The sequence below is a fragment of the Equus przewalskii genome, chromosome 29, assembly GCF_037783145.1.
Source record: "Equus przewalskii isolate Varuska chromosome 29, EquPr2, whole genome shotgun sequence".
In the NCBI taxonomy this organism is placed as follows: Eukaryota; Metazoa; Chordata; class Mammalia; order Perissodactyla; family Equidae; genus Equus; species Equus przewalskii.
This window is the reverse complement of record NC_091859.1, coordinates 44,471,575-44,481,736: the sequence shown is the minus strand read 5'-3', so window position 1 is coordinate 44,481,736 and position 10,162 is coordinate 44,471,575. Positions and strand designations below refer to the sequence as shown.

The 10,162-nt window shown below is 55.1% G+C and overlaps 1 long non-coding RNA gene across 1 annotated transcript; it reads left to right on the top strand.

The window, feature by feature from the left end:
* Positions 1-2,828: 2,828 nt before the first annotated feature.
* LOC139080199 (uncharacterized) lies at positions 2,829-8,776 on the top strand. Its single transcript, XR_011534506.1, has 4 exons — positions 2,829-3,045; positions 6,059-6,225; positions 6,551-6,685; positions 7,178-8,776. It is a non-coding gene; the product is annotated as an uncharacterized lncRNA (long non-coding RNA).
* The last annotated feature ends 1,386 nt before the right edge of the window (positions 8,777-10,162 follow it).

The following is a 10,162-nucleotide window of genomic DNA, read 5'->3' as shown; positions in this document are numbered from 1 at the left end:
TTTATAGAACCTTGTTAAGGGATCTACTTAATGATAACTTAAGAGAAACAAAACTAAGAGCCTAAAGACCAAACGATGAAACGTGCATGAGACTGAAGGCAGAAGGCAGACCAAGGAAAAACTGCGGGGCAGTCAACATCCCCAGAGAACCAACAAACAGGGTAGGAGCGACAAGGAGCAGGACGAACTCGGCTTCACTGGAGTTACTGACTCAAGAAAAAGCTGGAGACATTGATGTGGAGGAAAATTACGAGAGGACGATGGATACATTGGCAACACGTGCAGACCACAGGTGGTGAATTGTCGCCCCGAAAAAGAGAGGACCGCTGATGGCAAGGGGGGCATTCAAAGGGAACGTTAGGGAGGAAAAGGATGTCCCTGAAGCCAGTATACTGAAGGTGTTATCAGAAAACCTGACACAGAAATAGCTCAAGATGTATCTCGATTAAGTTATTGGATTTTAGAGATAAGGAAAGAATTCTTCAGATATGTCAGCAGGAAAAAAAAACCCCAATCGCCCACGAGATGGAAACATCAGGCTGACGTCAGACTCCGTAGCACGAGGCCCCCGTGTGGTGGGTGAGGGACCCCAGGTGCCGAATTCACACAGGCCAATTTTAGGATCTGGGTGCTTCCCAGGGCTCCTGTTAGTCCCTGCTCTGAGCTCAGACAAGGGAACAATGTTTGCAGCATTGTCATGGAAAGACACTGTGACCTAAGGCTTCCGTTGTGTAAATATAGAATTTTATATTTAATCTTTTTCATTTAAATATAAATGTGAGAGTCAGACATTCCCAAGCAGGAAAGAACACAGACAATAGATCGCTAATGAGTACTTCCTAAAAAAATACATAATCTGGGCAAATTAAGAGACAAGAAATGAAGGCAACCAATTCAACACTCAAAATCGGCTTAGGAGAACAAACATCCCTTCTGCTCCAGGGACCAGATGAATTGAGCGAAAATTTTACATCCAGCTAAACTGCCTTTCAGTATTCAATCAACCAGCAGAACTTCTCCACCCCCCGGAGGGGTGGGGGTCACGGGGACAATATAAAACGAAAATGTGTTGAGCAAAAATAATGATGCCAACCTAAGGTTTCAATGTCAGCATTTTCCTTCACGTCGGAGGAAACTTTTAGAACTATAATGCTGGTGATCAAGAAAGAGCTAAAATATAGCAACGCCTCTAATTTCACTTCACTTCTTTTTAATCCTTTCAATGGGAATTAACGTCAAATCTTTGTTACAAACACCATCTCCAGCATTTTCTCCTTTTATATTCTTGTTCCTGTCGTTCGTCCGTCCATTCATCTCCATCTCTACCCATGTCTGTATCTGTCTAATGATCAAGAGAGATGTTGAATCTTTTTTTCCATCCTAACTTTATTTCTGGATGATAGGGTTTGGATAATTTTTTGCTTTTTTCTTTGTACTTCTGGAATGGCTTTAGTTCTTTAAGATACACATACATTCCATTTGCAAAGACTGCGAGGTCACCCTAAAATAGAAAGGAAGGACAGCTGGTTTTGTTGCTCACATCTGGGCAGGAGGCCAAGGGTGGGTGGCACGGCTGCTGGACCCTCACGCGGGGCCAACTCGGCACAGGCAAGTGCCCGCTAAGCCGCTGTCGACCTCGAGTTCAGGATGTTTTGGACTCGGACTGAAAGACGGCTAGGGCCAAGTGCGTGTGTCATCTGTCTCACCTCAGCAAGCTCTGAGGATGGAGGGGACTTCGGCTCCCCTGGTCTCCAGGGCCTGCCCCCCGGCATGTGCCTGCACGCACCTGGGCCAACACGAGACCTCCAGGTGAGGAGGAGGGAATCAGGGAAGTGAGTGAGAAATGGCCAGAGGGCAGGGTGTGCATGCGTGTGTGTGTGTGTGTGTGTGTGTGTGTGTGTGTGTCTGTGTGTGTGTGCTGATGAAGGGAGGAGAAGCCCCCTCCTCTTGGCCTGTGGCCCTTAGCAGGCCCCTTTAATTCCTGTGTTAATTTATTTCCGTCTCCACCTGCTCACTTACCATCATCTCTGCACCCACACAGGCAGCTCCCCACGGCCAGGAGCCGCCTTGTCCCTCCACGTCTCTGACAGCTTTACCCACTGCCCACGGCCGCAGGCAGAGCACGTGTCCAGTGTCCGGCTCTGGCAGCAATGAATGGATTTAATTTGGCGATGCCTGCCAAGTAGAGCCCCCCAATTCCCCTCTCCAATATGCTGTCCTCCCGGGGCCAGAGCTGCGTGGGAACCTCGGCCCCTCACAATTAAGCCGCTTCCCCTCCCCTTTACGAGCTGAAGCGTGTTTAAATGACCTGGATTTCCCTGCGTTCCTAAGGCAGTTTCTTGGGGGGACCTTCTCGCCCACACTTTTCTCCCCCTTCCAGATTAAAGAAAACATCAGGAAAATGACAATCCGAGTGGTATTTACTACTCTGAAGAGCTCAGGTTGCTTTTGCAAAGGGGGGAAATGGGAGCTTCCAGAGCTTTTGCTCCCATAAAACTGCTGAAGCAAGGTCAAACATTCCCGGGAGGAGATAAATGTTAATAAATGGCGGCCATTGTCCCACATTTCTGAATTCATGCAGTACATCTATATGGCATCGCTCTCTCCTTGGTTAAATTCAGTGAGTAATTTCTGACTGCATTCATCGCCGGAGGATATATTTCTTTAGCGTTAAATATCACTAGCTGTGCATTTTGATATGAGGAATGCAGGCTGCAATTTATAACCGACAAGAGCGTCCCTGATTCTCCAGCCGCGCCGAAAAGCAGGACACGGGGCGTGCACGCCGGCTCCAGAGTGTTTATTTTAGAATTCATTTGTGAGGAAACATCATTTCAAATTCCACTGCCAGGTTCTAATCCGAGATTGCTCGTTCCTTCGGCAGACATCCAGGGGCCTCGCGATGGCACTAGGGGCTCTGACGGTGCCCTGCCCTCCACCCTGGCTTTCCTCGTGCCCCCTGGGTGCACTCCCTTCCCTGAGCCGAGCGGAGCCTTGGGCGGTGATTGGATGGAGACGAGGAGGCTGTGCAGCATCCCCACAAAGGTGAGACACGATGCCCGGAAGGCCCAGAAGGTGGACAGGTAGGAAAGAGGCAATGGTGAGCTGGTGGGAGGGGCAGTGCACAACTTCCCAGGCTCGGGGCGGCTTTGCGGTTGGGCCCTGCACCCCTGGAGGAAGTAACAGAACTAAAGGCTCTCCGGTCTTCTCAGGAGGGGACCTGGAGCCCCCAGAGTGAGGGGCGGGTGAGGCCTCGGTGTTGGAGGCTGTGCTGTGAGCTGCCGGTGCTGACGACCAGGGCTCCAGAGGGGCACGGGGACACCAGGTCTGCAGGAATTGCTCCTCGAGCCCACCGAAGAAGCCCACCTCCTCCCTCCCGTTTCTCTCCCTCCCTCCTCCTTCTCCCCTTCAGTCCTCCCTCCCTCGCTCCTTCCCTGCTTCCTTCCTTCGTCCTGTGTTCCTTTGCTGAAAACCAGTGTTCATCAGCATGAGAAGCTCTGTGGGAGACCAAGATTGTCTTATGAGGCAAGAGCAAGTGGCCCAGAGGTGAAAAGTAGGGACTGTGCATCTGAGTGGTGCAACCTGGGCTGGCCTCCTGGAATGCAGTGGCTGTGGAGCCACTGTGCCAGCACCTGCCCACTGTGTGACCCTGGGTAGGTCTCCTAACCTCTCGGAGCCTCAGGGCTCCTCAATTGCAATGTGGGAATGATACTTCCAGCCTCTTAGGTTTGCTGTGGGAATCAAGCCACTTGTCTGGGACAGAGCAAGTGCCCAGTGAGCACCAGTTCCTGCCCCTCTGTTCCTCAGTTTACTCATCCCTGAGATAGATATGTGCTTACCCCTCGTGGTCACAGATGTGTGACGTGGTGGCAGTGAGAAGCTGTCAAGGTGCCCAGGTGACCCCTGGGAGTGATCCAGTCAGCATGGTCCCCCGCTCATCAGGGGACACTCCCAGCTGCTGCCCTCAACGGGCTCTGAGCTTGTCTAACCAGTGGGGTCACGATGCGATGCACCAGCTGCCCACACCAGGGTGATGACATATATTTAGCGCTCATGGCGTGACATCTTTTGTGTTATTTTCATCTTTCCTAGTGCTGTGAGGGACAGGTCACAACCCTAGGGACGCTGGGCTGGGTGGTCCCAACTGACCCTTATCCGTCTGTGGGCCGTGCTCCCGTGGCCGAGGGGGAAGCCTGTGGGCTGCCCGCCTTCCCACACTGAGCTGCCATATGGCTCCAAGCACGCCCCAATGTGTGCTGTTTGAAAATAGCACAATTCTGAAGCCTACTGACAAATTTTATGGGTTTTTCTCTCTTGCTAATTTATGGAAAAATAGTTCTTAACCATTTATCCACAAAAGGACCGCCTGAGCCATGGCTGTGAAAATCCACTGGCAGGACAGTTTCTTAGTTAATGATCATCTATAAACGCAGACACCATGGGAGGAGGGGTTTTCGTTATTAAAATGCATCCAGGAGCGCCCTCTTCTTTTCCGAGGGCGCTGGAATCATGTCAGGACCGGTAGACAGAGATCATGGGATGCTCCGGTCTAATGGCTCCCGAATCTGGCTGCCTTTGGGCCCGGCGCACAGAGCCCTGAGCCTGGCCGGTACTGGCCACAGCTCATCTGCGCCTACGACTTCTCCCTGACGTGTCCCTCACCAGATGTCCGCTCTTGGGGGCAGCGAAGGGAGGCATGGGGAGGACACGGAGGAGCTGGGAGCGCTCTCGCTATTGGCTGGCCCAGCTCTCAGATGCTCATTCCAGCATGAGAACCAAGTACCAAGTATCACAGTGGCTTTCTGGGAACTCAGTCCCTCTTGGAAAGTGAGGGGTCACATCTTGTGAGGCTGATGCTTCAGGGCACTGAGCAGAGATGCTCAAACCCTGCTCGGTAAATCACACAGACCACAGGGATCATGTACCCCACCCTCCCTCTGGGGCCTCACAGGCCACCCCGCTTTCCATTTTCCCATTTGTCACCTGCGTCATGGGGCTGAGCGATGACCCACATGGCTGACAAGATGCCTGGAGACATTCAGGTGGAAGCACCTGAAGGTGAGGCACACACACGGGAAGCCCTGGCTGGACATCCCCACAGCAGGCAGAGGGGCTGCTGTCCTCAGCTGGGGAGACAGGGGCGTAACTGAGACCTGGGGATACAGACCGTCTTCCAGAGGTCATGCAGAGGGCGAACAGCAGCCGAGCCTGGAGCCTGGTGGGTGACGGAGACCTGGAGCGAGGGACGTGCAGGGGGAGGGAGGGCCAGGGGGAGCCGCCCTCTTTGCGTGCAGTGTCTCTCTTGCACGCTGCCCTCTTCAGCCTGTCCAGGGGACTCTCAGTTATAGGGACAGAGGCTGGCTTTGTGCAAGGTAGATGGCCTGAGCTGGGGTCAGAACATGCAGAATTGGGGTTCCAGGGAGCTGCCTACTGTGCTCCTGGTCCTTTCTGTGTTTTTGCAGGGCGGAAGGCCATGAAATTTCTCCTGCTCATTTCCTGTCCTACAGATGGGAGCCCAGAGCCCAGAGGGGCCGGGTCACTCGTCCATGGTGACCCAGCCAGTGGAGGCAGGTGGGGGCCCCATTGAAGCCTCTCTCGTCTGCTGCACTGGCCTTCTTCCCTCTTCCTGAGCCAAACTGGCTGGGACACCAGGGAGAAAGAGCCCGGCAAGTCTGCCTCGCTGGGCCTCAGTTTCCCCACCTGTAAAAGGGAGATAGAGTGCATCCCTCCATGCTGCTGGGATGACAAGGGTGGAGTCCCAGACACACGCCTTGCTTTGGGATCCTAGAAGGTGTTGGGGTCCCCTGTGGTGGCTGGAGATGTCATGATGTGGGTGATGACCGATTGGCAAGTTTCTCATAGAAGGACTGTGGGGCTGACCTGAGGGACCTCCTTCTAGGAAGCTCACCCTCTGGCCACTTGCCCTTTGTGCCCCAAAAGCCGCACCCCCACCCCCGGCCCTGTGCTACCTTCTGACCCACAAAGGAGCATTTAGGACAGGCCACTCAGAAGAAAGGCAAACTCAGAGACCTGCCGTCTGGTTCTGCCCACGCCACAGCTTCTCGGGGCCCCTCCTCCAAACCCCTTGTGGACGCGGACATCTCCCCTGCTCCCCGGTGGCCTGCAGCCGTCTCCTCGTTCTTGCTCTTCCAAGTGAGAAGCATGGCCTTCTCGAAGAGCAGCATCCGGTCCAGTGTGTGCCCAGAATCCTCTGTGGTCCTTCAGGCAAGGATGAAGGCAGTGGATGCCCAGCAGGGCTCTCTGCAGGGGGAGGGCCGAAGGTGGGGCTGGGAGGCTGTGGGTTGGGGTGGGGGTGGGGGGGTCTCTGCAAAGGCCGCCTGGCGGGCCTAACCCCACTGTGCAGGCCCTCCTGTGTAGGAAGGTCACCATGCCTCTGACTTCTCTCTGCGTTGGGAATGGTCTCTCCCCGTCTGTCCCCAGGGCACCTGTCCCTCCACATGCCTTCTGCCAGCCAGCTGTGCAGGGACATCCCGCTCCTGTGTTCACCTGGTTGGGGGCCCTGTGGAGCACGGTTCTCTTTCCTCCACAGAGCTGAACACCTGTCTCCTCCTCCATTGCTGTCAGAGCCACGCATGTGGGGACTTCAAGAGAGCAGGCCGCAAAGCTAGCATCATCGTTCCGAGGAAGCAGCAACCATGCTTCTGAGAAGGGCCGGCGGTCCCAGGCACGTCCTCATCTGCGACCATCCAGCTTCCTCCACTGTCCAGCTCCCCCCACATCCCAGACTTCCGGTCCACTCCTGTCCTTGAGTCTGCGCAGTCCCCACCCGGGCCACACTTGGTGCCTCTGCCCCATGCTTGGCATTCCTGGAGCCCCAAGAAAGAGCTTCAGCTCCTTCACTCGCAGGTGGCCCCAAAGACGACCAGTGGGTCTTGCTGGCTGTTTCCTACTGAGGACCACCCCTCCCCATTCTTCATGTCTGTTGAGTCCCCATGGTTCAGGTGTGGCTGCCTGCTCTACTGAGCCCAGGGTGACCCAGGACCTGGGATGGCCCACGAGAGCACTGCTGGCTGCAATGCTCCTTTTGGGGCTGGTTCACATCATATAAGATCAGGCCAGGAGTTTGTCACTGAAAAATCACTTCTTCTTGAGTTTCTGCCAGGGTCGCAAAGCTGGCAGGCTGAGAGCCTTGAACTGCGGCTGGCCGTCCCTGCAGGTCCCGGGGAGCAGCACCCCAGCATCGAACCTGCCCAGAGGAGAGGCCACTGAGAGCCCAGCGAGCAAGGCAAAAATCGCCGTGACCTCAGGAGCCGCCCGTCAGCAGCAGCTGGACCCAGACTTCTTTGCAGGTGGATGAGTGGAGGGCCCGCGTGGAGCCTGCGTGGTCTGCAGCATCTCTAGGCGTTTACTCAGCCGGGAGGCCTCCTGATGTGCCAGGAATAGCAGGAGGCGTCCTTCAGTGCGTTCGTGCGGCTGGCTGACCCCAAAGGTGCTGGGCATCTGATGTGGCTCCACATATACCCAAGTCCTACCCTGTCCGGGTCTTCCCCACAGAGGGCGCGGGAGATGGGATGGAGATGGCAATGCTGGGGAATTTGACAAAGCTGAAATACTATTTTGATTTTTGGTTCTTCATCAAAAGGTCTTTCTGTCAAAATAGCTGGATGTCAAACTTGGGGGTGTGTGTGAAGGGAAAGGGCACAGGGCCTGCCCGAGGTCCCTGCTGGTGTACAGGAGGAACGGGATGCAAACCCCACCCTCTGTCCCCCATGCCAGGCTCCACAGAGGAGCCTGAGAGTCCACTGACAGCCGGGAGCCTGAGACGGGGCCTCGATCTTCCACCCTCCCTCCACGTCTGACTCGGAGGCTGTCAGGGCTCAGTCCGTACAAAGGCTGGGGGTTGCCGGAGGGAGATGCCAGATGTGGGGCGGGTGACCCCAACAAGGAAATCCTCTGCTCTACCCCCGAGAGCCATACCAACCCCAAGGAGCCGTGACTGGAACCACGTCCGGGGAAAGATGATCTTTTCAGGCTTAAACAAAGAAAAAGAAATTCAGAGAGTGCAAGCGGGTGAGCCAGACTTCACTGCCATTCCCAGGCTGCTGGGCATCGCCGAGCGGGTGGAGTGTGCTAGAAAGATGCTGGGGGATCTGGCGAGTCCTCAGGACTCTGTCGCATCTGCAATCAGCCTGAGAGAAGATGAAGTGACTTGAAGTGGATTTATCTGAAGAGGAAGGGTGCTCCGGGCCCCTCGCGGCCGGCCTGAGCTCTCACGGGAAGGACGGGAAGGCGGAGGGTGGCAGCTCTGAGCACACAGCCCTCCCCAACCGGCCCGCTGGGCCCTGGAGCACTTCACTTCATGCTTTAAGAAGTATTTTTCCCTCTGATTATAAAAGTATTAGATGCACACTATGGAAAATAGAGGAAAGTTAGAAGAATCTAATACCTAATCCAGTCACTCAAGCTAAAACTATTAGCACTGTTTTTTTGGGTGTATTTCCTTCCAGACTTTTGTTTGTGCCTAAAAAACAGAATGAGAGTGCTGACGGTGCCCTAGGCCAGGCTTTCTCCCGAGAGCTTCAGACGCAGCGTCTCCCTTGCTCCCATCAGCAGACACCGCCATCGGAGACGTGAAGAACGAGGCGTGGGGTGCAAGCTGGCTGCCCAAAGCCCGCGGAGGGAGGGGTGGGGTTGAGACAAGAGTCCAGCCCCGGCTCCAGAGATGTCCCCTAAATGATGACTCTGCCGGCTGCTGTCCAGCACTTTCCCACGACATAAACTCCTCATTTGTCCTTACAATAATACCATCAGTAAAGATCCGTGCCCTGCTTCGTCATTTACTAAGACACGGGCACAACTCTTCATAAATAAGTTTGTAGTGTGGACACACCGAAATGTAGTTCACCATCCCTCCATTACGGGCTGTTTAGGGTCTTTTCAAATTCTCACCACGATCAGTAAGGCAACCATGAAGACTGGGGCTTACGTCTTTGTGGCATTTCAGGTTACTTGCCAGAAGTGGAATTTCTTGGTCAGGTAAAGACAGTGCACCTGTCGATCGAGGGGGTGGGTTCATCACGGTGGTATCACGTGGTCCATGGGACAGCGTGGCGGCATCCTTTCCCCGTTCAGCACACGAAGTGCAGATCGCTCCATCGCCCCATCACTGCGACTGCTAAGTGACGGAACCAGGATTGGGACCCAGGTCCACCAGGCTACAAACCGCACGTCCCTTCCACTAGACAGCAGTGCCTCCCACCCCTCCCTCCCTTCCTTCCTTCACTCGTTCATTCACTGCACTCATGGAGCTTACATTCATGTGTGGGGTGTGTGCATAACCACCGACAACAAGCTAGAAAATAAGGGTATAAACAGGACCTGCCCTGAGTGTGAAGTCTGTGGTGTGAGCATACAAGCAGGGCACTGTGGTGGGGCGCCTGGATGGGCATTTGGGGGCTGCCGTGGGTGGCCCAGGCAGACCTCTCCCAGAAGGCGTCCTTTTAGCTGAAGACCTTCCTTCCAGCAAACACACTCAAACAGTGTAGATGCTCTTAGCGCCGCTGGCTGCACGTCCCAGGAGCCGGGTCTGGGGACAGGAGTTGCTTTCCCTAAGACCCCAGCGGCCCTGAGCAGGTGCTTGGGTTCTTTTTGGAGCGGATGGATGAAGGAAGTATCTTTTATTTTTTTTAAAAGATTGGCACCTGAGCTAGCATCTGTGGTCAATCTTCTTTTTTCCCCTTCATCTTCTCTCCAAAGCCCCCCAGTATAGTTGTATATTCTAGTTGTGGGTCCTTCTAGTTGTGGCCTGTGGGATGCTGCCTCAGCGTGGCCTGATGAGCGGTGCCGTGTTTGAGCCCGGGATCCGAACCAGCGAAACCCTGGGCGCCTAAGCGGAGCGCCCGAACTTAACTGCCTGGCCACGGGGCCGGCCCTGAAGGAAGGATCTTGACATCAGGCTGCTCAGGGTGCGCTGGTTCTGGTCTGAGCAGAGCAGGCGGCAGCAGGCCCCCCATGTGGCTCTGGTGGAGCCCTGGGCGTTTCTGGGGACCCCATCTTGAAAGCAGGAGAGAGGCTGCCAGGCGGAGATACAGGAGCCCCAGCCAACACCTGAGGTGACCTCAGAGGCAGGCCCCCTCAGCCACATGCAGGACAGACAGCTGCCTGGGCCCAGGGCGGAGCATGCCTTCCCGCCTCCCAGGCC